The 12,167-nt window shown below is 49.5% G+C and overlaps 1 protein-coding gene across 1 annotated transcript in view; it reads right to left on the bottom strand.

Annotated features, from left to right (window-relative positions):
• The window catches only part of LOC138287371 (zinc finger protein 717-like), a 58,798-nt gene that overhangs the window by 17,627 nt on the left and 29,004 nt on the right, over positions 1-12,167 (bottom strand). The window contains exon 2 of the mRNA XM_069227757.1: positions 4,096-4,188. The gene's annotated coding sequence lies outside the window, so the exon portion shown is untranslated. The remainder of the gene's footprint in view (positions 1-4,095; positions 4,189-12,167) is intronic.

Below are 12,167 nucleotides of genomic sequence, written 5' to 3'. Positions count from 1 at the left end.
AACAACTGGGTTGTTGACTGCAGATGATGCGACACAAGCTCCGGGGACTTGGCTTTGATCAACCAGTCGTCCAAGTAAGGGAATACTGCTATCCCCTTCCTTCTGAGCTCCGCCGCAACCACTGACATCACCTTTGTGAAGACTCGAGGTGCTGAAGTAAGACCAAACGGGAGGACCGCAAACTGATAGTGCTGCGACCCTACCACAAACCGGAGATACTTCCTGTGCGACTTGAGTATCGGGATATGAAAGTAAGCATCCTGCAAGTCGACAGACACCATCCAATCTTCCTTGTTCAACGCCAAAAGCACCTGTGCTAGGGTCAGCATCTTGAACTTTTCCTGTTTGAGGAACCAATTCAAGATCCTCAGATCCAGGATTGGTCTCAACTGACCATCCTTTTTGGGAATCAGGAAGTATCTTGAGTAACAACCTCGACCCTTTTCCTGCTCTGGGACCAACTCTACCGCGCCCTTTGAAAGGAGGACTTGAACCTCCTGTTCTAGCAACAGGAGGTGTTCTTCTGAACAATAAGATGGGCGGGGCGGGATGAGGTGCGGGAACTCCCGAAAGGGAAGGGCGTAGCCTTTTCCCACAATGCCGAGAACCCAAGTGTCCGTTGTGATAGACTTCCACTTGTGGAGAAAACGCTGTAATCTGCCCCCTACAGGAGAGGAGTGAGTGGGAAACGGTGGAAGCCTAAGGCTGCTTCCCCTGCTGCACCCCTCCAGAGGACGAGGAAGAGGCAGAGTGCTGTTGAGAGGCTCCTCTGGTACGGACCCCACCCCTCCCCCTCCCTCTAAATGACCTATAGGGGAGGGAAGAGGCGGGTTGCTGGAACCTCCCCCGAAAGGAAGAGGAATAAGAGCCACGCCCAAATCCCCGAAACCTCCTGAAAATTCTAGAAGAGGCAGAGGAAGAAGGAGCTTGCAGTCCTAACGATTTGGCTGTGGCTCTGCTCTCCTTAAATCGTTCCAAGGCTGAATCTGCCTTGGCTCCAAACAGTCTGTCCCCATCAAACGGGAGGTCCAGCAGGGTCGACTGCACATCCGCAGAGAACCCTGAGTTTCGGAGCCAGGCCTGTCTTCTTGCCACCACAGCCGTGCCCATCGCCCTGGCCACCGAGTCGGTCGTGTCCAGCCCAGACTGGATAATCTGGGTCGCGGCAGCCTGGGCGTCCGAGACCACATCCAAAAGACCCTGGGGAAGCTCCGTGAATGAAGACGAAATATCATCCATCAGCGCATGGATGTACCTCCCCAGAATGCACGTGGCGTTGGTGGCCTTCAACGCCAAACTGCATGACGAAAATATTTTCTTGGACTGCGCATCCAGTTTCTTGGAGTCTCTGTCTCCAGGCACCGTCGGGAAGGAACCAGGCGCTGACTTTGAGGAACAGGAGGCTTGCACCACCAAGCTCTCCGGCGTAGGGTGTCTAGAGAGAAAGCCAGGGTCAGATGGTGCAGCTCGATACCTCCTGGCCACAGCCCTATGAACGGCCGAGGAAGACACCGGCTTCTTCCACACCTCCAACACCGGATCCAGCAAAGCCTCATTAAATGGCAAGAGAGGCTCAGCTGCAGCAGAGGCCGGATGCAATACCTCTGTCAGCAAATTCTGCTTTGCCTCTGCCACCGGCAAAGGCAGGTCCAAAAAGCTCGCTGCCTTCCTCACCACAGCATGAAAGGAAGCAGCCTCCTCCGTATATTCCCCTGGAGATGAAAGGTCCCACTCAGGGGAAGTGTCCAGCCCACTGGCTGTATCCAGACCATGCAGTCCGTCTCCAGAGTCCTCAATCTCTCCCTCCTCTAGGACTCGCTGGTACTCTTGCTCTTCTAAAAGACGGAGAGCACGCCTCCTCGAATGAAGTCTCTCCTCGATACGCGGAGTCGACATGGCCTCCGCCGACGTCGAAGAACGGCGCCGATCTCCAGAAGCATCTGACGCCGCGTCCGGCGCCACAGGCAGCTTCGGCGCCGAGGCAGGAGCCGGAGGACGAGGTCTTGGAGCCGATGGACCAACCGGAGTCACAGGCCAAAATCCTGACTTCGACGGAGGGGCAACCTCCGGGGCCGAAACATCCAAAGCCACCGGAGCGGCCACCGACGCCGGCACCGGCGCCGAGCCCACATTCCCAAAAGGGAGAAAGGGCATAAAGGGTGCCGGCCGAAGAGGCGCAGGATCACCCAACGAAAAGGCCAAGGGCCCCGAAGGACCAGCCGGAGCAGCTCCTGGAGCCATCTGCTGAAAGATGGTATACATCGCATTAAGAAACGCGGTACTATCGGCTCCAGGAGTGGGAAAAGCCGGATACTGGGGTGCCTGGATCGAGGGCGACCCCGACGCCGGCCTCGACGTCTGCGACGCCGGAGAAAACACAAGAGGCTGCACCACCTCAATCACTGACGCCTGACCAGGTGAAGTCGGTGACGCCGGAGAGGGCAACGGCGTCGATGGATGCGGCGTGACCGTGGGGCTGACCTCCCAAGTCCTCCGACGCCGAGCCGAAGGTGACCTCGAACGAGACTCCTTGCTGGAGTGACGTCGTGAGTCTCTACGGCGCCGGGAGTCTCGATGACGCCGGTGAGACCTTGGCGAAGAAGACTTCTTATGATGTTTCTCCTTCTTCTTTGACTTTGCCATAAATAACTTGGCCTCGCGCTCTTTGAGGGCCTTCGGATTCATGTGTTGACATGAATCGCAAGTCGAGACGTCGTGGTCGGAGCTCAAACACCATAGACAGTCGGAGTGAGGATCTGTAACTGACATCTTGCCCCCACACTCTCGACAGGGCTTGAAACCCGACTTCCTCTGAGACATTGTTACCGCAGAGAAGACTACGCAGCAGACAATACACTGTAACCACGAAGGTAACAGTAACTCCCTCGAAGATAACCGTTTCGAATGCACGGAAAAAAGGGAACTGTCATCGGCACGTCGGCGAGGACTTCTTATTGCCTGTATGACGTCAGACGGCATCGCGTGGGCTAGAGTGACGTCCTCGTCGACGTGCAGAGACTAGTAAGAAGATTTCCGTCAAATGCTGGCGCCATGGGAGTATTCATCAGGTGAGGAATCCACAGGTAGTTGTATCCATCAGAAACAGATGCGAATCCATGTGATGAACTCTCACCAGCTGCTCAATTACCAGCAAAGTTTTGTCCTCTTGACACACCCAGTCAACCCCTTCTGAATGTCATGCATCAGTGTATCCCAAGTCACACCTTATCTGCACTGTTGTAAGTTTAGCAGTGAAACATGAGAGTCTGCCCCACCCTTCTTGTAACAGACTACTTCCTATAGTCACGCTTACGTTATTGTAATTCAAGGAACACCTTCATTGCCCGGTGGACGTAGTCGGCTCAGTAAAGCAGCTGCCTTACCAGAATCACTCATGTGCTGAAGATCACAAGTCAATTCAAACCTATACAACCACAAAATCTCATCAGACCCTAAAGAGTAGCTACAAGTAAGGCCCTGTCATACTAAGTGTTTGTAATTCACACAAACTGATTTGTAACTGCAAAACAAATGTATGTACAAAACCCTGATAATAAAGTGTTTTAAGAATAGCACAGGTACCAAATGTGCAAGGAATCCAGAAAATGCAACCAGCAATAGAGATCTCCAAAATGTGATGACAATATAGTGAGATGCACAATGTATGTAAATATCTATTGCAATTGTTGAACACTTGCACAACCTACAAAATGCACTGACAAATAACCATCCGCCGGAAGCCCTCCTTGCGACGGTGAGAAGGACATGTACTCTGGGTGACCTGCAGCGGACAGGAAGGATAAGGGACAGAATATAGGGACAAAGAATCACAAACGTTAACCAAAAGAGAGGCGCGGTGTACGCCAGGTACAGATTCACAAGGTGAGTCACCACACATCCCATAAAAATGAATTACAGCCTTTCTCGGAAAGCACACACAAGGCTACAACATGTAGGTCCATGGGCCCTGCACCAGCTAGCAAGAGGTTACGCAGGTACAATAGTTGTTGAATGTGGTGCCTCCTAAAGCGCCCTCTCAGGGGTAGTTAAGTACATCCTGTCTGAATACACCACTTGACAAATGGACACACCTACCTCTGTGCAGTAAGAATGTTCCAGGTCCTGGCTGCCCTTGTCCACCTCTGCCAATTCAAAGAAGCCAATTTCACTGATGTCTTGTCATATATTCTAAAACACAGAAAGGGGTCAATAGTAGGACATGATTAGACAACACCCGTATGCGTTCCTTAAATATACACAAGACATCAGTATACATTTTCACACACGCCCTCAGGTATCTACAAACAAAGAACAAAAGAATGAGCAGGGTGTCAAACTTTCTTTGTCTTTTTTTCAGAGACTGCAAGGTCAGACATCAGTTTTTACCACCTATGATGAAATACTACAGAATATCACAGATTAGACATGTTATAGATCGAGAGGACGTACTCGCATCTTGATACCCATCCCACAGAGAGCCAGAACCTCTACAAAAATGGAAAGAGCCAGCATTTGTTTAATCATACAAGTGATGTTCTGTGCTGGTGCTTTAAAGTTGATTTGGGAAGCACACACAAGTTTTACATGTTCCATCACTGTGCGTATTATGACTGGATAGGAAGATGAGATCTTGGAGACATCACCGAACTTCCAACATGGTATCCTTGGCATATCCATCACCTCAACTAAACAGGTATATCAATGTTGCAGATGAGAGTGAAAATACCATACATGCATGGAACATATAACTTCACCTTAATCCACAGACACAGAGAAAAAGGAGTTAAAACACTACACACTGTATGTGAGATTTATCAATAAACACACATTTCGAAGGATGAAATACAGAATCTGAATTCCACATAAATGGACCGTGCTCTCATATGTAAGCAAGCAACATGCTGCAAAATAAAAGCTACACGTGTAGTGTTGTACAACATCCTCATAAGCAAGGTTCTTAAATGATGACTGATTTTGATGAAGACTCCCCCAGTTCCCTCTGGAGAAAATAAGCGAGAGTCGTTGAGGGCAGTGCAGACAGGACAGATCTGGCACACAATGACTTATGATGTGAACAACCTGTGACTAGAATTTAATCAAATGTAAAGACTGCATTTGTGATCGTAACTAACAATTTCTGTTCTGAGCAAAACATAAAACCAGAAGAAAATGAAGTGTGCTGGCTTTCTGTGTTTGAGAACTAAACAAGGCAATGAAATAATAATGTTCAAATAAAGTATGCAAGTTCTTCATGAAAACATCTTCCACTCCTGTCTCACTCTTAATCTGGCCACCAACGGTCTCGCAGATGTCCGCAGTGTGGCAGTTGTCTGTGCTTTACCACTCTGCCTCCTTGTGCACCTTGCCATGCCTCCATCAGCCACTTACTCACTACTGAAGCCCTCCTCTGCTAAGGGCTGTGAGAGCATAACACAGAGGCAACAGAAATGCCATCTGCATAACCACATCCAAGCTCTCTGCGGACAAATCAGCCTCCGGCACTTCCATATTGTATAGACACGCCTTCGGTCTCGAGGTGGAGTAGGTGCAGCATTGCGCAAATGTGATCAGAAGCCTGGTGCAGATCACCAACACACCGTAGAAGGTCTAGCTTCACAGTGCTGCCCTCCTCTTTCTCCACTTCCAGTGATGTACATGGTTCTTAACACCAGAGAGAGAATCCACATCCCTGATCTGTCCCCCCCTTTCATATGAGTGGGAGCTGCTGAACTACTTGTTCTTCCAATTCTATCTGACCAAGAAGGGAGGTTTCCAAAGAGTCCCCAGAGAACTACTGCATGAACGGGGCTGGTGGCTGCCCGAAAGCAGAATTCCCAGAGATGAGGGGGCATCACCTGGAGTCCAATCTGCCTGACTTGTCCTGGGACCCACAAAGAGTTATGCATGAGCAAGAGGGAAGGAGCAAATCAACCCAGCAGGAGGAGCTGATTGTTGGTTGGTAGGAACAAGCAACAGCTGACCCTGGTGCTATGGGGTCCATCCAACAGAGACTCAAAGCAGTCTGACTCGCAATCTCAAAACTGAAGGCAAGTCCCTGAATTCTTCAGAGGAACTGCTGCATTCCCAAAAGGGGACCTAGCAGTCTGTTGTCATCCCCATCCTAGTAGCCATGGGACTTGCCGAAGTGTTCTCAATCGGCTTGCTCGACTGAGACCTGGACTGACATTGCCACCCGCTGTGTGCCTGTGACAGTGGGCGGCGTGACAGCAGCAATGCTGTACGGCGTGCCCATGCAGTCTGTCCAACTCTGAAGAAGAAGACTGCAAATGGGTGGCCCACGACTGTCGACCCTGATGAAGTAACACCTGAAAATGTGGCCCTGAAGATAAAAACAACTGATCGGGCATTTGCCATGCTTCACACCAGCTCCCTCAAAAGCACCAGGATCTGTGCCAACATTACTTTGCAGTCCTCACATCTCAATGTGTCCCCAGAGTGACTTCCTGGAAGGCTGTAAGATTCCAGTACACCAAGACTGCAAGGCAATTCTGCTGCTGAAGGCTGCAGGATCCCAGAAGAAGGCCACCGTCAAAAGCCATCACTCCTGCTTCTGCCCTCTGAGGAGCTTGCACCAGCCAACTGAGTGGTACCATCAGGTGCTGTGATTGAAACTCAGCATTCAGATGAATCCATCTGTAGCAGAAGGCTGTCCACTGCCATTTGCCAATGATAGGATACAGATGAGGCAAGCAACCCCAGTCCCCATGGCTGTGGCCCAATAGCCCCTGCCTGCCCATGGCCTGTCGAATGGGTTGTGACAAGTGGCCAGTACTATGCCCTATGGACAAGATGTCCACCATGATTGTATTTACATAGTTGGAGGTATCAACACTGAAGACACCAGACAAAGAATGTTCAAACCGGCAATGGCTTGGTGGTGATTCACTGCATCAGAAGACAGCAGTGTCACAGAACAGTCCACGAGGTGTCAAAGATGGAGCCTGAAAAAGCTGCAAGAAGGGCTATGTGGTGGAGGAGGGGGCTGCTGAAGCCTGCGAAGTGCAATGTGCATGGTTCCCTGGCCTCACCACATATCTCTCAGGCCTGGAGAGCAAGAACAAGCATGGAAACTATCAAAAGGCTTCCTGACAGGAAAATTAAGACACGGTGCAGCACATGAAGGAATAGCTGGGGATAAGTGGGAACCATTCAGACATCAGTGTGGTGGGTTGGCACACAGCAAGGCACCTTTTTAAGGAGGATGAGAAAAGATCTGAAAGCCAGATGGAGCTGTGAACCTTTGATGGAGATTGGAGTCGTTAGACACTGTGGACTAAGCGTTCTGTAAGCCTCGGACATGCAAGTGGAACCAGTGGATGGCATTGAATGGGGGCACTAATTGGAGGCATAAGACTCTAGGGCTGTGATTAGGAGCTCACAAACAAAGACATGTGGACATCAGAAAGGATGCAACACTTTTAATATAGCTGAAGGAGAAGCCCTGTCTGGGGTGATCTTGTCGCGCCGCGACTGCCGCGGCCCCGGCCGCAGGCTCGGGGTGCCGCGGCACGGCATGCTTTACATGCCGCGGCGTGTGTGAGAGCCGCAGAAGAAGCCGCGGCTTGCACACACGCCGCGGGGGAAGCCGCGGTTTGCGCTCAGGCCGCGGGGGAAGCCACGGTTTGCGCTCAGGCCGCGGGGGAAGCCACGGTTTGCGCTCAGGCCGCGGGGGAAGCCGCGGTCTGCGCTCAGGCCGCGGAAACCGCCTTAGGTCGAATCAGGGGTCGCGGCACTCGCCGTGCCCCCTTCTTTCTGTTCTGCCGCAAAGGCAGACGCGGCAGGCCTTGAGTCCCCGAGTGGGTTTCGGGTCTGACCGCGCTTAGCGCAATTAGTGCGCTTTACATTTCAGCCCACATAAGATTTAATCTGCTCACCACTTACCTAGGTTTAGAGGCAAAAGCCGAACATTGGCACACGTGGTGTTTTTATGCCTGCCTTTTTCCTTCCCAGCATGCTGTCCACTTCCTTTCTTCCCAGCATGCATTATTTCTATTTGTTTGAACACGTGTACTTTATTCACTACGATGTCCTTTTTCCCAATCTAAGATGGTGGTGTTTCTACTTCCTGTTTCCTACTACCTATGGGTATATAAGGGGACTTTAGCTTCTTTCTCATTGCATTGCGTTGCAACACTCCTTGGTGGTAGTCACGCTCTGATTGATTTCTTCCTGCGATTCCAGTGTTTCCTGACCTGTCTTTGTTCTCCAGTCTTCCTGATCTTCAGTCCTAACGCCTTGGTGTCCTCCTTTTGATTCAGGGAGTTCCTGTGGAGGTTTTTTACCCTACTGGGGTTTTTCCTCTGGGACTCCTTCTGGAGGGCACGGACTGTAGTGGTTTGCTCTTACCAAACAGCACCGTGGCTACCGGAAGGGGTCGCCCCTACCTCGGCCAGAGCAGAACCTGCCGGAACCGGGGCCGTTCCCCTACGCCTCTCAGCTTCGACGGTAAGCCCATTGAAAACCGTGACAGATTGCAACGCCCAAAACTCCAGTTGCAGTCCGGTATCATGGATAATCCAGTGGCAAACACGGAACCTACGAGCCAGACCCTGCTTATGACGATACAACAACAGGCTCAAGAACTCCGACAAGCCTTTGCATCCAGGACCACAGATGTTCCCGCAGTAGCTGCCACTACACCTCGTTTTTCCGGGGATCCTACCAAATTAAAAGAATTCCTGGATGCCTTGACGGTGTACTTTGCCTTTCGCCCCTCGCAATTTGTACAAGACAAGACCAAGGTGGGGTATTTGATTAGTGCCTTATCGGGGCCAGCCTTGGCTTGGGCCACACCTCTAGTAACCAGAAACGATCCCTGCCTATCTAATTATTCCACCTTTATCACTACAGATGTTTGAACGCCCTGGACTCGAGGCGTCAGCTGAAGAGGCTCTTTGCGAAGTCCAACAAGGGAGTCAAGATGTATTACAATACATCACCCGTTTCAGACAATTAGCAGCAGAAACAACCTGGGTGGAACGTACCTTGGTGACACTGTTCCGTAGAGGTCTCAGAGAGGACATTAAAGATGAACTAGTGCACTCTGCTAGAATAGAAAACCTTAAAGGATTCATGGACCAGGCTCTGACGATATAATATCGGTTGAATGAACGAAGAATGGAGAAAAAGAAGAGTCGTTTGCCATCTCACTCAGTACCGTCTCGCTCCTTCTCTCATCGTACCGAGGAAGTCCGTCCTGAACTGAAAGGGAATACTGAGGAAGAGCCAATGCAGATTGACACGGCTCGAGGACCTTTATCAGCCAGTGAAAGGGAACATAGACGAAGGAAGGGGCTTTGTCTATATTGTGGTGCAGCTGGTCACCTAATTTGCGCTTGCCCCATTCGTCCAACCAAGCCCTTGGGAAACGCCAACTCCCGTCCTCAGTAAGAAGGGTGAGGACGGGATATCGTGATATACCTTCTATTTGCTCTTCCAGGGAAGAAGGAACTGCTCTTTTTCTCTTACCAGTTATCCTTCATTTAACTGATGGTCGGGAAGAAAGAACCTTGGCCTTATTGGACTGCGGAGCCAGTGGCATCTATTTAGACGAAGCCTGGGCCAAGGAACGACAGATAGCACAAATACCTAAGGATGTACCAGAAGAACGAGTTACTTACCTTTGGTAACGACTTTTCTGGTGGATACATTAGCTACCTGTGGATTCCTCACCTAATGAATACTCCCATGGCGCCAGCATTCGACAGAAATCTTCTTCCTAGTCTCTGCACGTCGACGAGGACGTCACTCTAGCCCACGCGACGCCGTCTGACGTCATACAGGCAATAAGAGGTCCTCGACGACGTGCCGACGTCAGTACCAACATTTTTAACGTGCATGAGAACAACCACCCAATGCAATGAAAGAGCAAGGCAACATCCCATAACCTTGTAAAATACACAATATTGCAATGAATAGCTGTAAATTTAATATAACGAACAAATATATGCAAATCATGTATGTACACAAAGATATATACATATATATATATATATATATATATATATATATATATATATATATATATATATATACAGATAATATACACACGTATCCATATATACAACGTCTATTGCAACCTTGAAGACCAAGAGGAGCGCACTCAAGGATTACTTGGTAAGACCAGAAAGGCAACGGGGAGGCGGGTGGGACCGTGAGGAATCCACAGGTAGCTAATGTATCCACCAGAAAAGTCGTTACCGAAGGTAAGTAACTCGTTCTTCTGATGGATACAACTACCTGTGGATTCCTCACCTAATGAATAGAGTCCCAAAGCAGTACCACGCCCGGTGGCGGGTGCCTAAATGGTCAAACCAAGAAATCCTGCAGCACTGACTGTGCAAAATGGCCGTCCCTTCTGACCTCAGAGTCCAAACAGTAATGTTTCGCAAAAGTGTGAAGGGACGACCAAGTTGCGGCCTTGCAGATGTCAACCACAGGAACACCCCTGGCCAAGGCCGAAGTGGCCGACTTAGCTCTGGTGGAATGAGCTCTAATGCCCTCAGGAAGGTCCTTCTTTGCCAAAGAGTAACAGATTTTAATGCAAAGAACCACCCACCTGGAGAGTGTTCTCTTGTGGACTGCCTTTCCTCTCCTCTTGCCCACGTACCCGATGAACAGCTGATCCTCCAGCCTGAAATCCTTTGTTCTATCAATAAAGAAGCTCAACGCCCTCTTTGGGTCCAGACGGTGCAGTCTTTCTTCCTCTTTAGAAGGATGAGGCGGAGGATAGAACGTGGACAAAGTAATTGTCTGAGCCAAATGGAAGGGTGAAACAACCTTCGGGAGGAAAGCAGCCTTGGTCCTCAACACCACCTTATCCCCATAAAAAGTTGTATAAGGGGGCTTTACCGATAAGGCCTGCAACTCACTCACTCTCCTTGCAGATGTTATCGCTACCAGGAAAACTGTTTTTATAACCAAATACCTTAAGGGGCAAGAATGCATAGGCTCAAAAGGGGACCCCATAAGGAAAGTCAGGACCAAGGACAAATCCCATTGCGGCATAACGAATGGTTTTGGAGGATATTTATTTAGAAGACCTTTCAAGAATCTGATAACAATAGGGGATTTAAATACGGGTAGTTGTATCCATCAGAACAGGTACACACCGTGGATGGGTCACTCTTGGCCTCTGGACCTGTACAATATACCACCCCTACCTTCTGTTTACAGTTTGGAAAACACCAAGAAAACCTTTCGTTTGATTTAATTTCATCACCACACCACGTCATGATCCTGGGAATTCCATGGCTCACACGGCACAATCCTTACATCAACTGGGAAACAAAAACCATTTCATTGTCCTCTCACTTTTGCCAACACCACTGCTATCCCGCCGGGGATTATTGGTCCCCAAAAGGCCTCTCAACAGCGCCTTCTAAAGTGGGGGGCTCCATTAACGTTCTACAGGGAGTTCCCAGGCATTATCAGGATTATGCCGATGTATTCCAGAAGCCAGAAAAACCTGAACTGCCACCCCACAGAGAATACAACTGTGCCATTCCTTTAGAACCAGATACAGTGGTTCCTTTTGGGCGGATGTACTCCCTCACAGAACCAGAGAAACAGATTCTGAAGGAGTACCTTGATGAGAACCTACAAAGCGGGTTGATTACTCCCTCTTCTTCACCCGCCGGGGCTCCTCTTTTCTTTGTACCAAAGAAAACTAAAGACTTGCGTCCTTGTATCGATTTCAGAGGATTAAACAGGATCACTATTAAAGATCGGTATCCGTTACCCCTCATAAAGGACATCTTAGAGGCAGTCAGAGGAGCAAAGAGATTCACCAAGCTGGATCTCCGAGGAGCCTACCATCTTCTAAGAATAAGAGAAGGTGATGAGTGGAAGACCGCCTTTAGAACACCTTTTGGTCACTACGAATATAGAGTAATGCCATTCGGGCTCACTAATGCCCGTCCATTTTTCAAAGGTTCATGGATTCTATCTTTTCTGATCTTTTGCAACAAACAGTGGTGGAGTATCTTGACGATATCCTAATCTATTCGGTTCATCCAGAGGAACATTCCAAGCAGGTTCGCCAAGTCTTAGAGAGACTCCGACAACATTGTTTGTTCTGCAAACCTGAAAAATGCGAGTTTGATCAGACAGAAGTAAAATACTTGGGATACTGCATAAACCAAACC

The sequence above is a fragment of the Pleurodeles waltl genome, chromosome 4_1 (assembly GCF_031143425.1).
Source record: "Pleurodeles waltl isolate 20211129_DDA chromosome 4_1, aPleWal1.hap1.20221129, whole genome shotgun sequence".
Classification (NCBI taxonomy): Eukaryota; Metazoa; Chordata; class Amphibia; order Caudata; family Salamandridae; genus Pleurodeles; species Pleurodeles waltl.
This window is presented reverse-complemented; position numbering and strand designations above follow the sequence as displayed.